Source organism: Nicotiana sylvestris, chromosome 8, assembly GCF_000393655.2.
Source record: "Nicotiana sylvestris chromosome 8, ASM39365v2, whole genome shotgun sequence".
In the NCBI taxonomy this organism is placed as follows: Eukaryota; Viridiplantae; Streptophyta; class Magnoliopsida; order Solanales; family Solanaceae; genus Nicotiana; species Nicotiana sylvestris.
In genome coordinates, this window is record NC_091064.1 from 65,769,708 (window position 1) to 65,781,524 (window position 11,817).

The 11,817-nt window shown below is 34.5% G+C and overlaps 1 long non-coding RNA gene across 1 annotated transcript; it reads left to right on the forward strand.

Moving 5' to 3' along the window:
* Positions 1–9,578: 9,578 nt before the first annotated feature.
* Positions 9,579–10,816, forward strand: LOC104217234 (uncharacterized). Its single transcript, XR_708720.2, has 2 exons — positions 9,579–9,856; positions 10,648–10,816. It is a non-coding gene; the product is annotated as an uncharacterized lncRNA (long non-coding RNA).
* Positions 10,817–11,817: the final 1,001 nt, after the last annotated feature.

Consider the following 11,817-nt stretch of genomic DNA (forward strand, 5'->3'; position numbering starts at 1 on the left):
TAACTGTTAAAACCCAAAAGACATATCGTAAATAAAAATCTTTCAAAAAAAAAAAATTCTTCCCTACAAGTTACTTTACAAATCACAACGAAACAGAAACGGAAATTAATTTATTCGAATCATCATTCCATACCCAAGATGCATGCCTTAAACAGATTATTTTCCAAAAATATAATTATAATATGAGTGATTTTTCTCGCCTGCACCAACAATTCTTAACACTTGACTATCCTAATAATTAAGAATTAAACCATATTGAATATCCATCACAACAAACTACAAGTAAGATAGCATTTGAATATAGTAACAACACTTATAAGAAAATAACTTTATTCAACTGTCATTCATCAATTTTAGGAGAATAAGATGTCAAGAGAAGGATTAGAAGCGGACCTTACTTTGTCCTTAACGTAACGGACCTCGATGAACAACGACGACCTCAACGGAACCGACGACTCGAACCAAGATTGTCAATGACCTCGACACTCACCTTCTCTCTTTCGACGACCTTGACGGGCTGTGGGTTGTTTGGGTGATGCGACGCAGCAAACGCAGCCACAACTGCTGCTCGAAAGGAGACGATGAAGCTACTGTTTTTTCGGGCAACGGCAGTCGAAGGGCAGCGACGACGGGGCTGGTGCGTTGGGGGGTGGTTTGCGACTGGTTTCTTGGGTTTAACTGGCTTAGAGGAGAAGAACGAAATACAGCAGCAGCATCAGCAGCTGCTGCTCGACAGGGTGTAATGGAGGATCGAGGAGTGGTCGTATGGGCGTAAGGAAGTCGGACGCAGGTGGTTTGTTGGTGGTTTTGGGACTGGTGGTTTTCGGCGTTGGTGAAGGGGGCGAGCTGGGGGAAGCTGGGCGACGGTGGACGTGGGGGAGCAGCTGTGGGCTTGTAGTTTGGGCAGTGGGGTTCGTTTATGGGGGTTTCACGTTGGGGACGACGATGGAGGGAGTTGATGGCGGGACTGTTTGGTGGTGGCGATGGCTGGAGCTTGGACGTGAGAGAGTTGGTGTCGTCGGAGCAGGTGGTCGACGAGCAGGTGCCGGACTGGTGGAGTAGGTTTTTGCTAGGGTTGTTTCCTAGGTTTTCTTGAGGAGGAAGGAGATGGGGTGGTCGTTGATGGTGGTTTGGGCCGTGGTTGACGATGGCTGCTGGGTTCCGACGTGAGGGGAGTGGAGGTTATGGCGTTGTGGGTGTTCGTCAAGCTGGTGGAGGGGGAGTTCGTTTGTTTTTCGGCGTTTGTTTGGACAGTAGGGTATTTCTCGTTCTTCTCCTCTTGGAGAAGATGATGAATAGTCCCTCTTTCCAAAAATTTCCAAAAGTCCTCCCTTTTCCAAATGTTTGTCCGTGTTTTGTAATGGGTTTGTCAAGAAAAATGAGCCCCACGCGTGGTGGGGTTCGAGACTTATGTCCCCCACGCGTGGTGGGGTCCCCATGTGTCCTGGACTCGGTTTATTATGGGCGAGGTCCGAAAATTAGGCCTAAAACCGGGTAGTTTGAACCCGAATATTATTCTTTTGTCCGGACCCGAGAAATAGGAACACGTTGCTTAACTAGTCCTATGTAAGCAAAATAACTACCGAAAATAAGACTAGTATTCAAACAAAACTATATCTTTTTTAAATATTTTTTCAAGATTTAAAATAGCTACAAAATATTAATAAAACTATTTTTGTAATTTTCGTTTTTTAAATATTAAGATAAAATATGAAGCAATATTTTTTTGTATTTTTCAAAGTTAAAATGACTATAGAATATTAATAAAACTATTTTTTTGTAATTTTCGTTTTTTAATAAAGACAAAAATATAAAGTAATATTTTTTTGTATTTTTCCAAAATTAAAACGACTACAAAACATTAATAGAATTATATTTTTTGTAATTTTCGAATTTATATAAAGTACCAAAATAAAGTACAATTTTTGTATTTTTCAAGTTTATGAGAAATACATAAACTAAAATTTATATATATATTTTTGTGATTTTTTCTTTTTGCAACGAAATAAAGTAAAATAGTTAAAATGGCTATATTAGACCCAATTTCACATATTCACGCTAAAAATGTGAAAATTCTCGGGGAGGGTCAAAAATCACGTGCTTACAGCGAGAACGGTTTAAGACGCGGCCGAAGCTGGCTCGGCTTATTATGACAAAATTCAAACGGTATTCACCTGACCGCTGACTCTTTGTTTTTTTCTTTTCAAAATTACGAAAAAAACTGGTGTTGCAAACACGGCCCTTCAGCGCCTCGGGGACGAAGATTTCTAAGGCTGTGTGGGTCCACTGGACAAAAAATCCTAAACATGACCCAAAAGGTGGCTGTTTATGCAAAGTCAGCCTTTCGGCGTCCCTTTAGGGAACATTCGGCTATTTATGACAAAACAGCATCACCTGACTTATTTATGACTCTTTTTATCGATTTTCAAATTAGAAAACTCAATATTGCAAGCACGGCCTTTCAACGTCTCGGGGACGAAGATTTTTAAGGCTGAGTGGGTCAACTGGATCAAAATCCTAAAATGACCCAAAGGTGGTTGTTTATGCAAAGTCAGCCTTCCGGCGTCCCTTTCGGGAACATTCGGCTATTTATGACAAAACAACATCACCTGACTTATTCATGACTCTTTTTATCGTTTTCAAATTAGCAAACTCAATATTGCAAACACGGCCTTTCAACATCTCGGGGACGAAGATTTTTAAGGCTGAGTGGGTCAACTGGATCAAAATCCTAAAATGACCCAAAGGTGGCTGTTTATGCAAAGTCAGCCTTCCGGCGTCCCTTTCGGGAACATTCGGCTATTTATGACAAAACAACATCACCTGACTTCTTTATGACATATTATTTTTATTATTATTTATTTGTTTTTGGTTATTTTAGCAAAAATGGGGGTTGGACCCGATGAGGGTTGCCTACGTATCTCACATCCGGTGAGAATCAAACCCGCGTAGTTCGGGCCTCCTGAATAAGTAAATGAACTAATATTTTTTTTTATTGGAACTGTGAAAGAACTGCTCAAAGGAAGTATATATATTTTTTTTGATTGATTTCTTTTTAAAAGAAAAACTTGTAAAAATTCCTTTTCTTTTGATTTGAATTTTGCGAATTTCAAAAGTAAAAGGAAGTTTTTTTTTTTCGAATTTCCATTTGTTTTTTTTTATTCTAAAGAAAAAAAATATTTTTGGAATTTTACTTTTGATAAAAGAAATGCTTCTAAAAAATATTTTTTGAATTTTGAATTTTCTTTTCAATTTTGAAAGAAGAATCAAAATATTTTCGGATTTTTTTTTTCTTAAAAGAAAACATTTTTATTATTTTTGTTTTATCAACAATGGAAAATAAAGATATTTATATTATTTTTTGCAAGACATATCTTTTTGGAATTTTATTTTGAATTTTCTTGGCAAGACAAATACTCTTTGCAACAAATAAAGATATATATATCTTTTGGAAATACAAAAAAACTTTTCGGATTTATATATATATATATATATATATATTTGCGACAAATAATGAAAGACTTTTTTTTTTATTTTTTTTTATTTTTTGCATTTTCATAAGCAAATAAATAATAAAAAAAAACTATTTTAAAAATAAGACTCTTTTTATTTTCATTTTCATGGCAAGACAAGCTATATATTTTTTCTATTTTTATTTTTGAAAAACAAAAACAGAACAACGACTTTTTTTCTTTTCTTAGCTTTTAATAAAACAAACTAATAAGACATTTTTTTTCATTTTCTTAAAATTTCGGCAGAGTTTTGACAGTATTTGGGCATTTGTTTTCTTTTCAAAAATAAACAATCAATTCCCTAACCGCAATTTCGTTTTTTTTTTCAATTTCAAAATATTATTCCTGATATTCACAAGTCAGTCAACACACAAGTCCGAATCAAATAAATGCGCAAGTAGTAGCAAGTAAGATGCATCAGGATGGTCATTTTCATTTTTGGTACACCTGTCCTAGACAGACCCAACCCCTGTGTTGGGCCTCCAAAGTCAAATGCACGTGATGCAAACAAACGTTCCTACTAGGGATCCGGCATGTGGCTTTGTTATACTAGGTTCAGAACCTGGGTGTTTGTTCTAGACCTGGCTTACCCGAGCGGACAGCTCGAGCCGAGGAGGAGGCGGCAGTCCGGGAATACAGAAGCTTCACCGGCTTTGCGACTTATCCAAACCTCGTTCTAAATTGGGACTTGACACTATACAGAAAAGAAGTCGTACGAAGTACACCCTTCTTCATGATTCAGAAGACTCAGAGAGAAGATGGGTTTCGGCACAATTTATATACAGTTCACATAATATCAAAGCGGTAAAAGCATCATTTAGCACATTAGGCTCAAACACATGTAAAAATCAGATAAAGCCAAATATAACAATTTATCTAAGCTCGAATTTCTAACCCTGAACCAGTGGTTCTGGGTGTTTGTCCCCAGCAGAGTCGCCAGAGCTGTCACACCTCCTTTTTCCGTACCCGAGAGGGTACAAGGGAGTTTTTTCCAATTAAAGGACAATCGAAACGGGATTTATTTATTTATTTCAGAGTCGCCACTTGGGAGATTTAGGGTGTCCCAAGTCACCAATTTAATCCCGAATCGAGGAAAAGAATGACTCCATATTACAGTCTGCGTACCAGAAATCTGGATAAGGAATTCTGTTAACCCGGGAGAAGGTGTTAGGCATTCCCGAGTTCCGTGGTTCTAGCACGGTCGCTCAACTGTCATATTCGGCTTGATTATCTGATTTTATACAAATGTGAACTTATGTGCAAATTTTATCTTTTTACCGCTTTCATAATTATTATTTTACGAGAATTGCAACGTCGTGAAAACATATCTCGAACCACGTTACATCAATGCACCCGTGGTTATTGACATATCTCGACTCGATTGAGATTTGGATTTGGGTCACATAAATGTGCACCCGAGTTAAGGAAAATAAATTATTAAAGGCGCGCCTAAAGCAACTAGCGTATAGTCATTTTGGGAAGACCGTAAAATTCGCTAAACGGCCTGTCCCGAATTCTAAGTATTTTAATATATACATTTAGAGGGCCCCGCAGCTTGTGCATTTTTGTTTGTCGAGGCTCGTCTCATCCATTATTTTTTTTAAAAAAATTTGCAACGTCATGGAAGTGCATCTCAGACCACGTCACAATCAATGTACCCGTGATTAGAGACACATTTCGATTCCGTTGAGATTTGGATTTGGGTCACATAAATGTGCACCCGAGTTTAAAGAGATAACGTTATTAAATACGCGCCTAAAGTGACTAGCGTATCATTATTTTAGGAAGGCCGTGGAATTTTGCTAAACGGTCCATCCCGAAGTCTAAGCAATTTTAAAGCAAATATTTACTGAGGGCCCCGCGATTTTTGTATTTTTCGGCGAGGCTCATCTCATTTTTATTTTTAAGGATAAACCTACAGTGACTACATTTTTTCTATTAAGTTTGTCTCTAAAACAAAAGAAAATACCTCAATTAATTACATGCTGAAAAGATGTAACTTATTAGTTATTAGTTTACGGTTAATGCGAATGGAAAATTGCGATCGAGTTTGTTCAAAGAAAAACTGCTTTCATTCTATATTCTTTTATTCAATAATACTAGAACATGAGATTGACACACCATAATATCAAAACAGATTAACTATTTTTCGATTAATTTAAACTAACATTATTATATGAAGAAGTTATACATATGTAACCTTATTACTCATTAATCAATCAACTACATTTTTATACAAAGAGAGGAAAATTAATATTCAAACACAAATCTAAACAGGAGGAATTCAACAGGAACAAAGCCTGATTAATATTTCATTTCGCTTCAAGCCGAGAGTGTACAAATGTGTACCTGGAAATGACAGTACAAGAAGAAGAAGATCAGCAAAGTAGTATGTAACACAGCAACATACAGCAGCAGAAAGCCCAACACAGTAGCTTCAACACCTCAGTCCAGAAATCCCAGCAACACGGAGAAAACTAGTAAAAATGGAGAAGACAAATAGTGCGGAAATCTCTCTTTATTTTTTCTTTCTAGATTTGAACTCTCTATGGTGTTCTTCCACTCTCAATATTTCAGAAAATTTGTTTCTATCTTTTTTACTCTCTCCAAAATGAATTCTGTCCCTGTATATTCAGTGTATCCAGAATGTATATCGGGTGTATACTTCTCACTCCGCCCCCTCTTTTTTTCTTCTCTCTATCTAGTTTTTCCTCTCTTTTTTTCCACCCTTCTTCCTAAATTTTCTCTTCTATTTATAGCAAAATTTTCGAAATTTTCAGATTTGTTTTTTATTATTTTATTATTTTTTTAATTAAAAGAAATCCCACTTACAAATTGCTTTTATTTTTTTAGAAAAAGAAATCTCACCTTTATTTACTTTTATTTTTAAAATTCCAACTTTAATTACTTTATCTTATTTAAAATCCCACTTTTTATTTTTTTAAAAGAGAATCTCACTTTATTTAACTTTTCTTTAAAAAACAAACCACTATCTTTTCTTTTTCTTTTAAAAATGCTACTTTCAATTACTTTAAATTTTTTAAATTTTCAGATACCTTTATATTTATTTTTTAATTCCAACCTTCTTTTACTTTTAAATTTTTTTAAAAATTTCCACAAAACTTTTTATTTTTTTTTAAAATTTTCTACATTCTTTTACTTTTTTTTTTTTTAAAAAAAAAGAGAATTTCACCTATTTTTACTTTTATATTTTTTTTATTCAATACTTCCCTTTTTCTTATTTTTTTTAAATCATTCCCGAAATTATTATATATTTTTTTAAAAAAATAAAAATAAAAATAAAATAAAATAAAATATTTTCGGATTTTTTATATATAAAAAAAACAAAAAATAAAACTATTAATAGTGATAATTCACCTTTTATTTTTTATTTTTTGGTTTTGTTTTGTGTTGGACAAAAATGAAGAAGGGGTGTTGGGTTAATGGAGCGGACCGGGTCGACCCGGTTTGAAGTGGACCGGGTCATGGGGAAAGTTGGGCAATTATTTGGGCCTGTGGTTTGAAATTGAAGAAGTGGCCCAATCCGATTTTTCTTTGTATTTTTGTTCTCTTTTCTTCTTTTATTTTTCTAAAACTAAATTATAAAAGTACTTAAATTATTATTAAGAACTAAATTAAGTTATAAAAGCGCAAATTAACTTCCAATAACAATTAACGCACAATTAAGTAATAATTAAGCATAAAATTGTTCATTTGGACATTAAATGCTAAAAATGCAAAAGATGCCTATTTTTGTAAGTTTTAATTTTTGTAAACAAATTTAATTACTAACAATTGTAGAATTAAATCCTACATGCAAAAATGCGACATATTTTGTATTTTTTATTAATCAAATAAACATGCATAGACAAACATACAAATAGTTACACAAAATATCACAAAATAGCACAAAAATTGCACACCAAGAAAAATTATTTTATTTTTGAATTTTTTGGGAGTAATTCTCATATAGGGCAAAAATCACGTGCTTACAGGATACATAGGAAACCCTCACCAGGTCCAACCCATTTTGCAAAAATAACCCAATTTTTTTTTAAATGTTGTCATTTTTGTCATAAATAAAGTTAGGTGATGTCGTATTTGTCTAAATAGCCAAAAATACCCCAAAAGGGTGTCAGAAGACTGTCTTTGTAAGAATAGCCACTTGTGGTCTTTTTTTTAAAATGTTGGCCAATTAGCAAACACAACCCTAAAATCTTCTTTCCTGAGGTGCTGAAGGGCCGTATTTGCAAAAGTATTTTTTTTGAATTGCAATTTTGAAAAATTGATAATCTTCTTTGGAGTCAAAATAAATCGTGGTCTTTTAACCGATCACTTTAAATAAATGTGCAGGATGAACACTATTGAAAATAAATCCTTCAAAGTTCTACAGAAAATCCCGCTAGAACTCCATATGTGGTGGAATGGCCTAGGAGAAGTCACCATAGGTGCTGCGATAAAAGCTTTGGGTGGTCTCATTGGTCTTTTGAATATTAAACCGAGGTTGGATATAATTGAAGCTTTAATACCTTTTTGGGACCCGACGCATAATGTGTTCCATTTCTCTGATTTTGAGCTAACCCCTACACTTGAGGAAATAGCGGGTTATGCTGGTCTTAGTGGGAATCTCAGGAACCAGTACCTAGTAGTACCATGAGCGGTGACTCCTCACAAGTTTCTGGACCTTCAAAGTATCAGTCGGGAAGTCAAAGATGGAAATTTGGCTGAGGGATTTTGCACATTCTACTTCCTGTACCGTCGTTATGGGGATCCCCACGGTTTTGAGGCTCCGGATACCGGTCTAACTCATTCAGGGAACAAAGGCAAGTGGAATTTTTAGGAACCTTAATTTTCCCGAGGAAGGATGGACATATAGAGTTGGGGCTCGTAGGAATGGCCGATTTCATGATTAAAAAGGCTAATGACACTATTGTATTGATGATCCTAGCAGAGATTTATCGAGCTTTAACTATTTGCCGAGCGGGGGGAAAATATTTTGAGGTTTGTAACATGCTTTTACAACTTTGGATGGGAAAACACCTTTGCCATCATCCGAGGTACATGAACTATGGTATGACTGGTCTTAACTGCATTGAAGAACACGAAAACTGGATGGAGGATCATGAGTTTTCAGAAGGTACGGAGGCATGGTTCACGCATTTGAGTTCTTTGACTACAAGCAAAATTGAGTGGACATTCGGTTGGCTCCCGGTCACTGAAGTCATTTATATGTCGGACGAAGTGTGCTTTCTTCTATTAATGGGTCTTCAGAGTATTCAGCCGTATGCTCCACACAGGGTTCTGCGCCAGCTAGGCAGGTACCAAACTGTCCCTCATGATGAAGATTTGAGTCGACAAGTCATTGAACTAGGTCCAAAAGCTGTATTCCCGGAAGATAAGGTTTGCCAGATCGATTTTGTGAACACCTAATTTTTGCACTATTTTAACGCCTCCTAAAGTTATTAGTGTTTTATTATTTTAATTATTTTTCTCAATTTTTGTGACTTTAATTGCATATTTCCTATCATAAAATACTAAAAAAATAGTTCTTTCTTCATTTGTGCATTTTAAGAATTAACTAGCTGTTCAGTTGGTGAATTAATCTAGTTAATTGATCATTAGAATAAGTTATTTAATTAATTTATTTGTGTAAAATTAGTTTAATAAGTAGGATTAAGGAAGAAATTTGGCCAAATTTGAAAGAAAAAGTGTCCAAGAGTGCAAGATAAAGGGCTGCCATTGAAAGGGTCTGAAACTACGTAGTTTGCCTCAAAACTACGTCGTTTCATTAAATGAAACAAGATCAAATCATACCAATCCATTCCATCTTGATCCAATGGAACTCATTCACTCTTGGCTTAGGTATTTAAAGCCTCAAAAATCTGAAAATTGTCCTCATTTTTACCCATAATTCTTTTCTCTTTCTTCTCTCTTCTCTCTCTCTCTTCACTCTCTCTTACGCCACCCCAGCTCCGCCCACCGCCACTGGCCGGAAATCGCCGCCGGCGGCGGACCACCTCCAAACACCTCCAAATTCACACCATGTAATCTCCACAACTTCCTCCTTCCATATCTCCAAACCAAATCTTTCAAAAATCCATCAAACTCCCTGAATCTTAAATCTAGGAAACTTTTCCATCACTTTTTTGCCCAAATTCTTGAAGCTCCAACCACTACCACCCTACAATACTTACATCAATGGATAGAGCTCCTCAAGACCTAGCTATTGATGCCAATTTCACTATGAAAATCCGGCGATCAAAATCCGGCCAAATTCCGGCGACCTCCCCGAACACCCTCTTTTGGCATACCACCATTTTTTCGGCCACTTGAATTATAAAATGGTAAAAATCCTATTATTTTTCGTGGCTGATTTTTTATTTTATTTTTATTTTTTCAGATCTTATTTTTGTCTATTATTAATTATTTTAGCATTAGTTTTTGAAGTTTGAAATGTCAAATTTTCTGTTTTTGCACTTGTTGAAGTAGTAAAATAGTTTTGTGTTGATAAAAGTGAGGTAGTGAAAAATACTTAAGAGTATATGGTACTTGTTTGATTGTTTATTACTACTTCAAGACTCTTTGAGTACAACACCCAAAAGTCAAATTGTTTGGTAAGAAAATATAGACCTTTGGACAGTGTTTGAATAAAAGTCTGTCTTTGAATTGTGGAGTGAAAATTTTATTTGAAATACTTGACAAGATTTGAACCAGAAAGTCTGGCATTTTGATTTTAAGAGCAGATTTTGTAGAAAAATCTGTCAAAAAGATTGATTTTTTATTTTTTTGAAATAGCTGATTGTTTTGATATAAAAGGAGGACACTCCATCTTACTGAAGGAGCTCTAGACACACAAAAAAAGAGAAAACATCAGTAGCTATAATATCCCTTAGCAGCTTTTGTGAGTTGATTCTCAAGTGAAAAACTTGTTTAAGGAAAATAGAGTAGTCTTGAAAGATTTTTCTGGAGTTACATAATTGTACTGTTTTGCTGGGGTATTTCTAGTTTATTTTCTTAGGTTTGAATCTGCCGGTTGTCACTGTCTTTTGCTGTTGTTGCTGCCCGTTTAATTGTTTTGCTATTGATTTTGGAAAGAACTGACTCTGCTGTATTTGTTCTTCTTTCTGCTGTCCAGGTAATTTTCGGACCATGTAAACTCATAAAATCGAGTTGGAATGAAAGATAATGAAGCTGAAAAATATTAGTAGCTTTATCCTTCTATTTTATTTCATTTTTATATGCTCTTGAATGTTTGATAATGTTATAACGATATGTTAGTTAATTAAATTGTGTTAAGCATCTTTAATTATTTTTATTTTTGCAAAGCATTAGATATAATTCCACTGGCATTTGGTTGTCTGAAAGGAGCATATATATTAAAATTTGAACCCGTGTAGCCATGTTTGTCCCTTTATTGTCACCAAGCTAAGTTTTTATTATTATTATTATTATTATTATTATTATTATTATTATTATTATTATTATTATTATTATTATTATTATTATATTTTAGAGTCCCAATAATCTTTTTTTTAATCTCTTAAAAAATACTTATTTAGTAAGGTAGTTAAGTTGTAGATTAGAAAGACAATCTGTAAACTTATTTTTGTAAGTAGTTGGCTACGGATTGCAAATAGCAAGATATGGCCAAATCTGTAACATAGCTTTAAAAGGCCATATCTGCAGATTTAAAATCCAAAAGCATATGGGCTTTTGGATTTTGTCTTGGAGATGAGTCCATTTGACTCCATCAACCCAATAGTGGGTTGCCTCATTCAATGTCAAGACAAGCCCACATCTTACTAGTTTTAAGCAATGTCAATTGATAATTTTCTCTCATTACTCTCATCTTTTAAATTAGTACTATAATTTTCTCTCATTAGTTAAGTTGTAGATTATTATTCAAATCTTTTCTTTAATTTTTTTTAAAATAAATAATAACGGACATAAGAAAAACATAAAAATCAAATAAACCACAGTTTATCCAAGTTTAATTCAAGCCAAATGTAGTCAATAAAGCGAACGTGCTAGAACCACGGAACTCAGGGAATGCCTTACACCTTCTCACCGGTAAACAAAATTCCTTACCCGAACTTTATTTTCGCAGACCAATAATAATAGAGTCCATCCTTCCTTTGAATAGGGATTCAAATAAAAGGTGACTTGGAACACCAGTAGAAATCAATTCCAAGTGGCGACTCTGTAAATAAAATAATCCCTACTTCAAATTTGTCACTTTAATTGGAAAAGCTCTTTAACCCACAATCCATAACATTTTACACTTATCTATTGGAGGGGTAAAAAG